Genomic DNA, 17,808 nt, shown 5'->3' with positions numbered 1-17,808 from the left:
ACGATGCTCGGCATAGAAATCTCTATTGTGTAACATTTTCAGATGATAGACTCAACTGTTTCGAAAAAGGAACTCTCTCGCAGGTGACCATTATATAATAGTAGAGATAGAGATAGAAATGTTTCACAAGTATTTTTTTTTTCATGAAAGAAATACCGTATTCCTTTTTTTATTTTCAATCCAAAATCCTGCATTCGGGGGGAAATACTTTGGGGGCGTGTTTTTAATTTCTTTTAGAGCACGTTTAATTTTTTTAACAGCACGGTTCCTTGCTATTTTTCTCACTATTTTGTCAACATTTTATATAGTGACTGACCTGCAATATAGTGTCATGGTGAATCTTCCATCCATTTTTATAACATTACTCGACCAGTTCCTGGTATCTTGCCCTTTATTCTCCTCGCTTGTTAATGTGATGTATTCCTTCCATTTTACTAAAACGTTCCACAAATTATGCATTACTTTTTTTCTTTTCTGAATGCAATAGCAAGTTGGCTCTTATTGTTTTTGGGATAAAGTAGGTTTTCAAATCAACACATACACAATAACTAAACTTAATATACTGCAGAAGTAAAAAAAAAATTAAAAAAGTAATAGATTTTGATAACTCCGATAATAATATCAACTAGGTATGATATCGCTAAATCAAGACCTCTTAGCATGGTGTCCATATTGCTTAATAAAAGCGGGCTATTCGTTGACTCCATACGCTTTAAAGTTTGCTTACGCTTTTATATGTGTTTATGCAAAACAACTTCTATCTATTTTTACCGATTTTAATTTTAAGGTATGTGTTACATAGTTAATAGATCTTGCCTTTGTCTTGCCTAGTGAAAACTTTTTTCAAAGCTATGAAAAGTGTAATGGTAAACTTTTAGCACTGTGTTCAAACATGTGCTTAAGTCAGCTTAAACGCAGATTTCTTTTAACTTCGTTTTGAAATAAAAAGTAGAAGCTGCCCATTGACTGAATTCAACTTTTAGTAAGATACCAGTTTTTTCGATTCTTCCAAGTTCCGCATTAATTTTCCCCGATAAATTGTCCGGTCTATTTCATTTATTCTGGAATACTATGTGCGTATTTTTCTGAGTTAGTATCTGGCTGACATTTTTGTGAATTTTCCAAGACCGGAAGAGAATATTCAGGAAAGCTCTCTTTAATTTTTAGTTTAAATTTTCTTTCTAAGCCGTTAGAGTCGTGACTTATTGACAAAACGTATTTATACAACAATTAACACAAATTGAATTATCGTATATAAATTGTATCAAAAAAGTTCCTTGTCTTTATTAAAATGTAAACAATAAATTCTTAGTTGTACTATAAAATGTAGCATTACTGATTGATTAAACTTGAATTTTTTTTCGGCTCACGTAAAGTCCTTGCTGTTTTACTCGCGTTTACCGTTATAGGTGTATTTTCACCTCTCTATATTAGAAAGTTTATTATCTATATGTCGGACCCCAAACCTATCTGAAACTTCACGTGTTTATTTAATATTTTCTCTCGTCATTCTCATTTTTTCTGGGATATCGTACACGATTTTAAATTTTGTCCATTGCTCTACAATGGAAATTTTAATGTCAAATTTTCTCACAATTAAGCAAGTTTTTGTACTGCATGAGATTTCTTTAACCCACTGCAGAGCACTGCAAACATCACATGAAATAAGTGGTGACTTATTTTGGTTTTCACTGAATTGTCTTGATGTGTATTTATTTGTTCTGAATAATACGGTTTTTACTTGTTATGTAACTTTGCTAGATTCTTCTAAGTTTTGTATTTTCATTAACGCCAATCACTCCTTGTAGACTCAAATATGGCTTGATTTCTAAGTTAAGTCGAGTTCAAAATCTGCGTCGAATTTCATAAGGTTTTACCGATAACAATCCTTGCACGTACATTAGGCATGCGAAATGATCAGCACTTTGTTTTTGTATGAGTTTATATATTTATCGCAGTGTCAGTAATTAATGTTAAATAGTCCTAGTCATCTTTCTCGGTTTAGTCAGGTATTTCCATCCTTTATGAAATAATGAGGTTTCGGTTTGAACACCTCTGTAAAAAGTTTTTCGGATTCAATAAATTTTAAGCTGCACTTATGTCGCGGTAAAATGGAACACACGGAATTGTTGTATCTTGTGGATCCTAATCGTCGAGGTAATATACACACTATATTTAGAGTCCGCAGAATACGCACAATCAATTATATACATGTTCTCATAACTTCGTCGAGAGCGTAAATAAAGTTGCCTGCGTTTTGGGAAACTTTATGTTACTCTTGATGACTTAGTATTTGTTTTTTAAAGTTTGAATTTGTATGGTTTTCAAGTAACAGTTTTTCAATTTTTCTCTCTTTTGCTTTTATTTGTAGTTCTAATATTTTATAAATTCAGGTTGTCTTCATTTCTTGCAGTGTTGTTTGCGTTTCATTTAAAATGATTTAGATTTTCATGATCTGGAGTTTCCACATCTGTGTAAAATCAGGCATTAGATCTTCTTTTGCTTCTTATTCGCTTTTAAGAAGACAAAGGAAAATGGCAGCTATGAATGTGTAAAAAGCTAATTTTCCGTAGCTATTTTTCTTAACGATCAACACCATGTCGGTGTTGATGTCAAAAAAACATATTTTCTCAATTCAAATTCAATTGTTTTATATTGGGAGAAACAGATTTTTTTCGTAACATTTTATTTATATTTAAGAGAAAACAAGAAAAAAATATATCGAAAAACCGAACCACAAGGTTTTAATGAAAACAAAAAACAAACATCTTAATGATTTTCTATTTATAATTTTAATCCGTTCAATTTTTTTTTTAATTTACTTGCTGCGACGAAATGAATGTTTTCAGTTCTTAGAACAAATCTTACATGAAGTTATACAGTTCAGCGCAACTTCCAGGCATGCTTAGTTACTTTAAAACGTGTTTCGTCATTACTGTGTTTCTGACTAAAGTGTTGCTATGTTTTAGAACGCTATCTTCGTCGCACGGACAATGTTGTTGAAGCGAATCCTTTGCCATACGTCGCTCAAGTTGTAGAGATACGTGCAGTTATTAGTTCGGTTTTACCTCATTAGATCTCGGAACGTCGTCGCCAGTTGTAAGGTCATAAAGTGTTAAGTGTTGAGACATTATGTTGAACAGAGATGGCGGCGAAGAAGCAGTGTAGTGCGATGCTGAGTGTAACTGCCAATAACAAAGATGGCGGAGAACTGATTGGATCCAAACTTCGACAATTTTTATAGTAACTTTAGAAGCTTTTAATTGGTTGCTCATCATGACTTGTGGTAATAAAAACGATCGTCGAAATTATTGGTTCCATACCCCCACCCATCAGGAGTCAAAAAAATTTCACCCCCCTCTTTTTTGATATAATGGAAAACTCCTTTCGGATTTAATTTTGGTTTAACATTAGAAAAAAAAAATAAATAAAAATAAAAATAAACAAATAAGTGAAAAAAATAAAAATAAATCAATAGCATAATTGTTTCTTGGGGGTGATTTGTCTTTATTCTAATTGGCTAAAAAGAATTATTAATATATTGGTAATATGTGTGCAAAAAGAGGCCATTTTTTGTAAATCACATTGAGTTTTATATATATATATATATATATATATATATATATATATATATAATAAACACTTTTCATATATATATATATATATGGTTAAATGGAAAATTATTCCCAGCTCGCATTTAGGTAAAAATGCGCTTTCGTAAATAATTGAATTCATTCAAAACATATCGCTAAAACCAAAACAAACAGCATTTATATATATATATATATATATATATATATATATATATATATATATATATATATATATATATATATATATATATATATATATAAGGAATGAGGGCAAGCAATCTACGATAGATTAATGCAAGCAACAGCAAACGTAGTGACTAGTTTTGTCTTCTCTGTGCCAGCGTCTCGAACCAAATGGTTCTCAAGTACTTCGCCACCCTTATTCAAGGCACGCATCTATGCTAGTCTATCTTCGGCTAGCTCCTTCCATACATTTACATCGATGCCAAGAGCGATCAGATCCCGTTTGGCCACGTCTTTAATGCGCAGCACAAGGCGACCGCGGCTTCTTGATCCATTTGCCAGTTCGCTGTAGAGGATATGCTTAGGGAGACGGCTATCGGGCATTCTGCGCAGGTGCCCAAGCCAGCGCGGCCGTCGTATCTTGAGTGTCTGGAACAAGGAGCGGCTGTCAGCACTTCTTAGCACCTCTTCGTTGGTGATTCTATCCCACCAAAAACCATGATATGTCGCAAGCATCGGATATGGTAGATGTTCAGTCTTTTCTCGTGACGAGCATACGTGGTCCAAATCTCTGCTCCATCCATAGCGTACTCAGACCACAGCATTCGTAGATGCGGCATTTTGTGCGAGAAGTGAGGTATTTATTGAACCATGCTCTTTCACGTAGTTGGTTGAAAGTAGACGCTGCTCTACCTATGCGCGTTTGTAGATCCTGTCCAATGGATACTCCCTTGTTGATGTTGGATCCAAGATACGCACAGTTTTTGACAGTCTCTATTTCGTGGCCATTGATGGTGATTGGTTATGCGTCACCCTAGTGCATCAAAACTGTCTTCTTCACACTGATTACCAGTGCTAACTCCGCACTAGCAGCCCTCGATTTATATATATATATATATATATATATATATATATATATATATATATATATATCAATTATATATATATATTAAGTAATGTGATTTATAATTTAAAATTGAAAAATTGAAAAAAAATTTTAAAATTTACAAATCAAATTTTTATTAAATTAAAAATCAGTTGAATTAGCTCTAGGACATTTAACTATCGAGCTTATTATATATCTAAATTACAACGAGCACTTTCTATTTCCTGTATTTTAATTAAACTAGTAATTTCACTGTTACATTAAAATACACTCAGCTCTTTAGATTATTGTTCTAATCTCCTTTAAATTATCAATTATATATATATATACATATATATATATATATATAAACACACAAATAGAATCCTATTCAAATATATATAAACATATATGCACAAAAATTCACAAGTATGCTCGTTTTTTTATTTATTTAGGTAAAAACAACATATCGTACGAGAAAGTGAAATACAAAGATGTCGATATTTTCCGACTATTAAATAAGACAGTCAGATCACGACATCATTCCTTTCGAGATTATTAGTGCTAGGAGGAGTACAATTAATCGCCATTCATTCGTGATTAGGTAAGTTTCCATAACATGTAATAAACAAAATTACTGAATCATAATTTCATATTCTTCTAGAGGCTGTTTTATTAACTAAAATTCGCTTCCTCTTTTCTAGAATAAAAATGTACTGGGCTAAAATGTTTTACCTAACGCCAAAACCTTTCTAAATCTATGTATTTTATACGTTTAAACGTACAGTTATCTTAAATATAATTGTCTAAACTTTATGGCAGTTCGTCAAGAATAGTGGACAGAAATATATGTATAGAGTATTGTAATAGTTAACTAGAATATTGACATTGTAACCGAAGGCGATAAAGACGATCAAACGGAAATTTATTCGTTTGTTTATGAGAAAAAAAGCATACAACTATTGAATTTGTATCCGACATAAAAACCATGCTCACCCATATCAATATATAATTTGTGTGTGTGTCTGTTCGTGTGTGTTTGTGTTTTGTGTGTGTGTTTGTGTGTGTTTGTTTTGTGTGTGTGTGTTTGTGTGTGTTGTGTGTGTTGTGTGTTTTTGTGTGTGTTTGTGTGTATTGTGTGTGTTGTGTGTTTGTATGTGTTTGTGTGTTGGTGTTTGTGCGTGTTTGTGTGTGTGGGTTTGTGTGTTAGTGTGTGTTTGTGTGTGTGTGTCGATTTCTTCTAGGCCAAAATAAGGAACTTTTTTCATATCATTGCTTTTATCATACATATATATATATATATATATATATATATATATATATATACATATATATTAATATAGATAGATAGATAGATAAATATAGATATAGATATAGATATAGATAGATATATATAATGAATTTTTTGTTGGGTACATTTAAATATTGTAATCATGAAGGGGACATTTGTATTGTTCATGATTAAAAGTAAAACACGTCAAAATGAAAAAGGGGGACAGAAAGGAAGGAAAAAGGAGGGATCAGCCGAGGGAGTTCGCCCTTGCTTTTCTAAAGGTTAAACGAGGGATTTGCGATTAAAAAGCAAGAAGCATGTACTTCTTCAGAAGAACCCCGCATTGAAAATGGCTGTAAACCACATTTATAATGAGTAATCAATGATTTTCACAATATGACATATAATTGTATAAAAAGTGCGCGATGATACTGAGAAGTCCAAACCGCTTTACAGACCATATACATCCAATTCGATGTCAGATGCACTGTAGAAATCACTAAATATTGTAAAGCATTCTTATCTAATAGTGTCGTTGTTCGAATTGTTAATCAACCGTCATTAGTAATTATTTACGTCGAAATTAACACTTATCAAGGCCCGAATGCCACTCGTGGATAAGGCTAATAAATATAAGGTGATAGTGTAGTAATCGTTAACGGTGTAAATTGGCACAATTTGCTTATTTATGAAGACAAGAACTTATTTGCATTGGATTTGCAAGCAACTATGTTGTATACTACCGGGAAGCAAGACAGCGGAACAGTGTTCCATTGTTGGGCTGGTCTGGAAAAGAAGCTTTTTCATGGAATCTGCGTTTTGATTTAGGCAAAGATAGAAAGTGATGGAAATTGTTTATAATGGTTGTAGCATGTCGAGTGTTTTTTTTTGTGAAAGTTTGGCAAAGGAGAACCATAGATTGGAGTTAACTCGATCAATTACCATGAAAATAACGATAGCAGAGAAAAGGTCGTTGCGTCTTTTCTGTGAAAAGATAGTTGCAGGGAAGATAAAATGGCATCACCTACCAGGTTTATTCGAAGCACGTTTTGAACTCTACAAAGGCTGGATACAAGGTGCCGAGCAACTCCTTACCAGAGGTGGCACCAATTTTCTCTATTATACTCTATTCATTTCACTATACTCCATTCTAGGGGGTTTCTGTTTCCTTTACAGATAGAAGATTGCATCGGCAGTGAGATACCTGGAGCCGAGTGGCACTTTATATCGGTGCCACGTTTGCTAACACACTCTACAGCATGGTCGGGTGGTGATTTGGCCATAAGTGTAGATATACAAAGAAGTGCAATCCCAGAATTCTCTTTCTAGATCGATCCTTTTTCGATTTTAGACAGATGATTAACAACACTTAAAGACCCGGAACGATATATAATGTTTTACGTTTTCAATAGGTCTACGCATTTCGCTTTTAATCCACACTCATGAAAATCTAATTTAATTCAAAAAAACAGATCAGATCTTAGTGGGCATATGGAAAACTGGCTTTTTAGAGATGAATACAAGTTTTATAAGAGAGACAATTTTCAATAGAGGGTTAAGGATGCATTACAATCTGGAAGTGACTATACTGTTTAAAAAAGACGTTTAGCATTTTTCAAATGTTTAAGAAAATTAAATAATTTTAGAAAATAAGAATTCTGCATTAAACATTAGAGGTTTACCTTCCAAGATTAAATGTAAATATAAGAGATATGTTAAACTAATTCTGAAACAATATCGGATTGTCTTAGACGACAATACTACGAAAAAAAATACATTTGTGGATGTCTGGTTTCATATGTTTTAATAAGAACGTCGAATATAGTAGATAACCACACTGTGCATTGGTTATTAGTTTGTTGGTTTCTAAATACCAAATTAGGCGATGATTTACCATTCGCTCTAATGTTTTGCACATTCAACTTGGTAGTGAAATTGGTCAATAATTTCCAGGATCTGAAGAATCTTTTCCTGGTTTTGATATTGGAATAATCGTTGTATGTTTCCAAGATTCTGGGAACTTTTTTTTAATCCAGATGTCATTGTAGATTTTTAGTAAATATCAAATAAAATAAAAATAAAAATAAATCCCGAGGGAGAAAGCTTTAAATAAAACCAAATCAAACTTTTGATAATGTGATGATGGAGCTGTCAACCATTGATTGATTTAGCCATCTGAATCACAGATATAAAAATCATGATTCAAACCACATAAACTCCTTTCCCCTTTTTCCTACTGACCGTCGAAATGGCAGCATATTTGTCAGAACTCCTCTCTCTTTTTTCATTCATTTTGGTTTAGTCACTGATATGAAATATTCATCTATTGCTATTTCAGTTCAGATGAGTTCCTGGACATGGAGTTGTCTCCTCAGCACCAGAACAGTTTCATTGAGGTGTCTTTGCGAAACCATGAGATCAGTCATTTATCATTACTTATGTTTAATGTGCTTGCTAGACATCTCAGTAAGTTTGCTTTTTCACATCGCGAATCAAGTTTAAAAAAACATTGTAGTGTGGTGTTATTTATTTGCTTATTTCAGCAATTGTTCGACCCAGAAAAGAAAAAAAAACAAGTTATAACTAAGTGATTTCACAGTTATTGATATCAATTATCACCGCCGATTTGAAAGCATAATTCGTGTAAATTATTTGTGCAGTTTCATTTAAAATCGATTATTAATAGCTACAACAGCCCGTCATGTATTTGAACGACCTAGCTATCTGGTTTTCCGACCCAATGTGACTCTTTCTCTCCAGATTTCCCTGTCTCTTGTCAGCTGCCTCATATCTTCAGGATCACAGTTGGCGTCATGCGCAATTTGCTGGATGCACGTAGATCTAGCTCATCCTATGCTCGTGCGCCCGTTCTGTAGTACATTAATCAACAGCTCTTACTTGCTCCTCTGGCAGGGACCGACAAATCGTAGACGTCGCTTCTTAGTAGTAGTAGGTTGCCATAAATAGATGCTTCGTGAGACGATCTTCCCTAGATATATTTAACACTGTTCCTAGTATAAGGGATACGTGATGTCAGGCGTTTTCTCCAATGTTTGGTGAGTGTCAAGGTTGTAGCGCCTTAACCAAGGGCAGACTGTTCTGAAAAACTGCCTTTTCCAATGATCGATTTAGAAAAAAAAATAATTACCTTCACTAATGTTTATACCAAGTTGTAGAAAGACATCTGTATTTTAATTCATAATCATACGCGGACAAATGTTCTGAATAATTAACGTGTCTTTATCTAAAGAAATTACACACCACGACCTAGATTGTGCAGCCTAAAGTATAATCAATAAGCAAATCTACTGAATGTATTGGATTTCTCTAGTCTCACAATACTGATGAGTCGTATACAGCCGAAACACGCGTATGTGGATAATTATATTTTTCTCTCTTACTCTCACTCTATTTCTCCTGAGCCAAGGACAGCCGCACAACGTATAAGGATAATCTTGATTTTGACGAACTCAACTCATAATTTAGGACTGTTACCGGCTTTAGTACGACATAACCCCAACAGTTAAAACGAAATTAATTATCGGCCTAAACTTAAACTTTAATTTTGACTTTTTGTTCTAATGAAAATCAATAGTTTTCTCTACTTTATTAAAGCGCGCTTAATCATAACTGTCACATTACCAATTGTAAACACCGACTAGTTTAAACCTCTCACAACCACCAAGTAAATTATGAATTTAAAAAGTAAAGAATGCGCACCGTTGTATAACATAAATAGAAAAACACAACTCTATAAGCACTCTAAAAACTCTTTAATAAAACTCTAAAAACTCTAAAAAAAATCTCTAAAAACAAAAAAAAAAACTCTAGAAAAAACTCTAAAAAAAACTCTAAAACCTCTTTAAAAAAACTCTAAAAAACTTAAAAACCTCTTTAAAAAACTCTAAAAAACTCTAAAAACTCATTAAAAAATTTGATTTGATTCAACAAACGTGCTAACAATATACATATGTGCATGCATGCATATATATATATATATATATATATATATATATATATATATATATATATATATATACGAGCGTTTCAGCACGGCGTTGCCCGGGTTTTTCGAGGTGTATGTTGTGCAAACAAAAAGGTCAATTTTTAAAATTTGACCCCGTATTATGACCCCTTAACATTTATTGCATTGGACTCAAATACAGTTATAAAGTAAGAGGCATATCCAACGAACCTATATCTTAAATTTCAAGTGGTAAGACACAAAATTGTCGTAGGAGTTTGGTAGAGTACTCAAAGATCGTTTAACTTTGACCCCTTAACAGCCAAATTTTTGTCGAAAACGGATCACAAAGATTATCCCAAATCTCAGTGCCATGTATATCTAATTTTGAGTCTGTAGACTTAAAATTGACATAGTTATTGCGTAGTTAAATGTACACTCACACACAGACACAGACACACACAGAAACGTTCACACACGCATATATATATATATATATATATATATATATGTTGCGTAGGGGAACTAATATTAAAAAGATGACGCTGCATTTATATTAAAATAGATATGATGGGGACATTCATAATGATAAGAGATGGAAACATATATATATATATATAACAATGATAAGGGTGGGGGAGAGGAGTCATTTATACATATTACAGTTCTGTAGATTTTTATAACATATATTAGCGTGGAGAGAGGGTGATCAGTTCTTTTTTATATCAGACGGGGAATCATTACTTATGATTGAGGAGGGGACACATAACTTGGAAGGGGGGTAATAAAAAGTTCCTAATTAAGATGATTAACACATTACCTTCAATTGTTGAATGACGACACGTAGACAACAGTTACAAAAATCCATGATGTTCATTATTTCATTTGACCGGTCGAAGTGATGATGACGGCAGGAATTCAAATTCGTTTCTACATGGGTAAAAGTTCTCCCTTCGCTTCTAAATGGACCCTCCTCTGATCATGTCAACCCTTTCCGACTCCCTTTGCTGAGTGCTCGAACCTGTCTGTCCGACTGCCTTCTCTCTAATCTGCTAATCCTAGCTCCTATTATTCAGAAATTCCCTTTCTGCTATGACGTATGATGTGTGGTTCCAAAGGTGACTACTCACGTGGCTCAGCACACGTTCTCCAAACACACTTCTGCAAACAAAGAATTCTGAACTAACCTATTTTTCATCCTAACCTATTTTATCAATGTAGTTTAAATTTGTATTGTTCATTCTTTTTAAGCTGACCATTTTAATTCAGTTTTCATAAAAGAATGAACAATTATTCCTTTTTAGAATACACACAATATCTAACTATTTTCAAAACAATAGCGAAATTCTAAATTCCAATTTCTGAATCCATTCTGAACCTTGCTTACAAGATTCGAGTTTAGGCTTATCCTAATCTCATTTTTAACTTATATAATGTTTTTCTTATTTACAGGAAAAGATGACAGCCTTTTCTTGTAAGATGTATATAATATATATATATATATATATATATATATATATATATATATATATATATATACATCCTACAAGAAAAGGCTGTATCTCTCTCACTCTCTCTCTCACTCTCTCTCTCACTCTCTCTCTCTCTCTCTCTCTCTCTATATATATATATATATATATATATATATACGAGCAAAAGTGCTTGTCGTTGAGAGAGTTCAAAAACAGCCTACAGAAAATGGACTCTGATTTAAAAAAAGTAAGGGTTGTCAAGAGATAGATTCGAATTTAAGGGTATCAAAACTAAAGCAAAATATGATGAAAGTAAAAATAAAATAGATAAACCCCATAATTAATTATACCATACCTGTTCACACTGAAACACTTATCACAATATTCTGTGGATCTCTATGAAAAGAAACCTTGTTTTACTTTGTGAAATCTTTCCATTTCATGGCGGTCAAGCGCGAATGAACACACCCATAATTTTATTATACCATATTTCTTCAAACTAAAACATAATTATCAAAGTATACTTTTACAGATAGATATGAAAAGTCTTTATTAAAATATGTGCCTATTTCCATTCTTTGGAGGCCAGGCGCGAACACAGACCCCAAAATTGTATTATAGTATCACTATTTAAGTTAAACTATATTTATCAAAGTATTATTATGTAAATCTATATCAAAAACACTTGTAAACGTTTTTTTTAATTTTTAATTTTTTATTTCCATACTTTGTGAACCAGGCGCGTACGCAGGCCCCACAATTTTAATGACTCATCATTCTGCCAGATCAAACATACCCATTCCTATGTCCTGACACATCTTCTATCATTATATGTGATCAGTTTTCTATAATAGTCAACCATATAGGAGCCTATTCGAGACCAGGCAAACACACACAGACGTTTAACTTTATATATATATATATATATATATATATATATATATATATATATATATATATATATATATATATACGTAGATGCCTTCAGATCAGTTATCTATAAATATTCTATATTTTGTATTTTGCCATTTATGTATCTTCTGTTTTTGAAATCGATTATTGTTTACATTTTGATCTTTGAATCTAATTTTAAACACCTTTTCCTAGTATTGTTACTAATACATATTATTATTAAAAATGATCATTATCAATTATCATGAATACAAGAGTTCTCAAATTATACCCCCCAATACTTTGTATTCTTAATTATCCTTATTACAATTAAATAGAGTATTATATCTAAGCATGGAGATAAATTAATTATTATTATCATTATTATTATTATTTCAATATAACTTTCAAAGCCTTGCGTAGTAAATAAGTAAAAAGCTATGATAATAGGAGTGAGGGTGGGAATGTGTACTGGGAGTGGGGATGAGTAGGAAAGAGAAAGACATGCCTTACAATAACCACTAATAAAATATTCATGGTTCGCCTATTTTAATTATTCCTCTTTCCCTCCTTTCTTTATTATTTCTTTTCCTTCATTTATCCCTTGCGTCTTTTCTTTTTCTTCCTCATCTCGTAACCAGTTGACTAGAATCGGTAGGGATAATGTAGTGGGCGGGGATATAGATGAAGGTAACGGACGTTTTAGCTTTTCTGACTACAATTCTAGTCAAATGCAATTTTTTATAAGTAAATAACGCCGATTAAATCTGATACCCATTTTAGCACAGACATATTAAATTCACATTACATCACTAATTAATCTATATATTCTAGTATGTTAAAGATGTGCAGCGGCCATCACACAGGAAACGCACTTCCCCATAAACACAGACTCAACTCCATACTCTATAGGCTCTTATTTACATACAACCAAATATTATTTTTCACTACGCCTGACGGAACCCTCTAATTTTAACGCTATGTGACAAAGAAACTTTGCATACACATAAGCTGTATCGCCTGAAGAGGTCTCTAGTTAACAGTAGCTAGCTGACTGAAACATGCCCGAGGAGGTCTCTGACTGTGTAGCTACATATAACGTCCCATATAGAAACAAATAAAGAATAAACACACACACATATATGTATGTATATATATATATATATATATATATATATATATATATATATATATATATATGAACACGTTTGATTGAACACGACAGGTATTCCTTTTTCATATATTGTTGGATATCTTTTCTAATTGCCGAGTGATCTTTTTAATTTCGGCAGGCGTATATATATAGAATCGCACCCAGAACTTGTTAGTCGGCCATATTTTTCTCAAGCGTTTTCTATCGGGCATCCAATTGTCGTGCAAAGCAATTGTTTTTGAGCGCTTGAGAAAAATATGGATGACGCCTGCTGAAATTTAAAGGGCCGCTCGGCAAATGGAAAAGATATCAAACAAGATCGGAAAAAGGAATAACTCTGTCGTGTTCAATCAAACGTGTTTAAATAATGGCCTGCTGCCGAAATACACACACACACACACATATATATATAAACTAAACGTTTAATTTAACGCAAAATCATAAGGCAACATAAAACTAATGTTTAATTTTAATTCTTAAATTCACTCAATATTCATCCGTAATTTTAATATCTTTGTTAAAAAATTAAATAATAATAAATAATCTCTGCGCCGAGAATATCTCTATTGGTCACAAACTCTCATCAATATTTACGTCGTATTCTGAAACGATTCATTCGTTGATAATTTTATTTTAAATGATTTGGACGTACAAACAAATAATTATATCCATTTGTTTTCTCGTCGTAAAAAAATCATTATGAAGTGGGACTTCCGGTTTTTAATCAGTCAAACGATCGGACAACTTGTCATTAGTAAATCAAGTTACATTCAATATTTCCGACGAAAATGATTAAATGCAACAACCTTATTTATCGTTACCTGAAAGATAATTACAAAAGTCTACTATTCTGTTTACGATGACTATATATATATATATATATATATATATATATATATATATATATATATATATATATATATTGTGGAGACGCCTACTTATTAACATAGGCGGGTGAGTGAGATATATAAAGGTATCAAACACCAATACCGGGGTGGTCAGGCAACGACCGTCAAATAGACAAGACGCTTATGCTGCCTGCAGTAAGACATGCAGCACACCACTTTTCGGAATATCACCAACTGAAGTACCTCTGAAGACATGTAAATATGTATATAACTTTCCTTCCTAATATAGTATTGTATACCTTTATTTTCCGTGTTCTTGTTAATTGTTGTGCAGACAACAATATATATACAGACTTGTGGCAACTATATATATATATATATATATATATATACATATATATATATATATATATATACACTAGCGAGCAAACGTTAGTTTTTTTTTCAATTTCTCCAGAGCATTCGGGGGGGGGGTCAACTTAACTTACACACATTTAACATATCTCTTATGTTTATACACTGTATAAATTACGCTTCATCATAAAGGATAAAAAATTATGAGCATTTCATTATTTTAAGCATATTTACTCCTAGAACTTTTTTTTTTTTTTTTGCGTGTATCGTTCTTCATACGAAAAATAGTTTTTTCAATTGATTTTAAAAGAAAATCCAACTTTGTTATATATGCGTTGTGGAATTGCATTCATCTCTATAAAAACGACCTAATTTTCATATTCTTTTATGCATTCGTTTTAATTAACCCTCTATTAATTTTTGGGCTTTTTTCATCAGATGATCGTCTTTAGTTAACTATTAGATTTTATTATATCCATATAGATATTCTACACGATTTATACTTTCGTAATATTTGCGTAACAATGTTAAAGTAAACGCAGACCCTTTTCTATATATATTTAAGTATGTGTATATAAATTTGTTGAAAAAATTTGCCTACCAAACTTTCCTGTCAGTTTATTGTCTACATACCTGGAAGTTTATAAATAGAATATCTAAACCCATGCAAAAGCTTATATTTAAGTTTTAGCCCGAGGGGAATCCGTGCAAACGTTTGAACATTTACAAAAAAATTACATTTGCCAGGTGAAGTTCTAACGATGGCATTACGAATACAGATGCGTAACGTAATAGCTAGTGGTTCATGTTTTAATTTTTTGTCCTGCATCAAATATGTTTCCGTAGTTCAGGCATTAACATATAAGGAAAAAAATAAATTAGAAACTAATCGTTTGCATTTCGATTCTCAGTGGTGGCGCACGTGTCATCTTTTGAAACTTTTAAAACATTACGATATATTAAACCCAATATGATATTAGAATAAATACGAAATCTTCATTAAATTAAATTTAGCGTATTTTACGACCCTGCAATGCCAGGCAGGTAGCTAGTATATATATATATATATATATATATATATATATATATATATATATATATTGTAGTCATCGACATACAGTCCGGTTTCGTTGTATCACAACTCATCAGTGCCGCTAGACAAGCACCTCTCCTAAATCGAGGATTGAACCTAGAATCATCGCATTGACAGTCAGCAGTTCTACCGACCGACCCACGGGAGCGACGCCCGTAAAGTATCTCGCCAAATGTCTATTTACACAATCATTTGTCCACCACTTTTATATATACCGATTATATCGATGGATTTACTAGATGCTAATCCAATGAAACTCGGGTGGCATTTAGGAGTGCACAAATAAGAATACATGCTAATCCAATGAAAAGAAGAATAGAATTGGTTTGTTGTCTGTTTAATATACAAACATAATTTATTACATATGTGTATACATGTTTCAGTAGAGTCCCAATTAAGGGACAAGACTTCATCATATCAAAAAGAATTGATGTATAACAGGTGCTAAGATCAAATTGTTTTTTATAAGATATTTGGGTGTGATCTACAACCGTGGAAAATTGGAATGTACACTTTGTGAACGTGAGCAGTAGAATTTTTTTTAAGTTGCGGTTAGGAGAAGGGGGATGCTATATTCCGTATTTGAGCTGTGATTAAGTCTAACGTTATTCTTTTAGCTTGGCGGTTATTTATTGCCCTTGATTTAAAATTTCTGATATGATAGTTTGTTTTTTATTGTTGTATATCTTTTATTGGTTGTCAGTTATATTTCTTTTGACAAGTGATATTTTTATTTATTAATTGATTTTTTTTTAATTGTAATCCCTCGTTTTTATTAGTTTAATTCTTATTAGTTTTCTAGTTTTCATGGTGTTTTACATGGCTTAAAACAAGGACCGCTCCTTTTCAAGTTCTGGTTAATTTCATTTACTGGTCACATACGTTCAGATTAATCGACTATCAGAATAAGAGGATTTTTAACGTTAAAACGCCAATATTGACATAACAAAACGGCGTCAGCCAACAAAAAACAATCATATATTATTACTTAACAAGATAAACTATGAGAAGTTTACATTTACAGTTAAAAACAAAATCCGTTTCCGATTTTATACTTTTCATGTTCAGAACAATTAACAAAGGAAGAAAATGCTTCTATAGAAATTGAACTTAACCTGATCTACCTTTTTTTTAAAACTGGCCCGATGGAAAACAAACCTGGAAGTGTCGCTTTCGAACAGTTTTATAATTAATAAGAATCTTATTCTAAATTTTCCGAATTTTAATTCAATTTTTACATATAAATCTAGAATGAAAATTCAAAAATACAAATTTATACGTGAAATATCTTTTATTCTCTATTTTCACCCGGCAATTTAATAACAATATATCGTTTAGTAATGTCATTCATTTTTATAGTAATGAAATAAAGAATTTACATTTTATTTACTTTACTCACAGATAATCAGCAGGGACAGCAAAGGTGATGATGAAGACGACGGCGACGGCGAAGGCGACGACTACCTCTATTTATCGGAATAAGGGAATATCCGGTTATGGTAATTTCGAACAGTTAAAAAAATCTATCCATATTTAAACAACATTACATAAACCTCAACGATAAATTCGACTCTGATGAACGCTCACTTCGGACTAAATAAAATATCCAAATATCACAACTGGTATTAATTAAAATCTTATTTATCCAGTTATTCTTAATGTCATTGCAATTATCCCGCTTGACCTTATCGTTATCGATTATCACTTCATAAATAGGTAATTATACGGTATAAGGAGAAATAAAAAGGCATGGTTTGGTTCCTCTTTTAGATTTTACCTTACAATTCCGTACAGAAAATACCCCTAAAACGTTACATTAATATAGAACACAATACCTAACATCAGACCAACGTTTGTATTTTGCATAACTCATAAATAGAGAAAAAATGCTAACATAAATAAAAAAAAGATTTCGGTGTTAATGCTATTAAATATTTATTTTCTCGGTATTAAAATATAAATTCCTCTGTTATTGATTTAACATTAATGTTTCAGATATACAATCCTCTTTTTAATATTTTCTCTTCATATCTATTTCTGCATAGGTTAGAAGTAATTAATGATAATTAGCGTCCGGTCGTTTGGCATGCGCAGCAAAATATAGCGCAGATACTACGCT

Source organism: Euprymna scolopes, chromosome 8 (assembly GCF_053919585.1).
Source record: "Euprymna scolopes isolate OS-2025 chromosome 8, ASM5391958v1, whole genome shotgun sequence".
NCBI classification, from domain to species: domain Eukaryota; kingdom Metazoa; phylum Mollusca; class Cephalopoda; order Sepiida; family Sepiolidae; genus Euprymna; species Euprymna scolopes.
Note: the sequence above shows the minus strand (reverse complement) of the source record.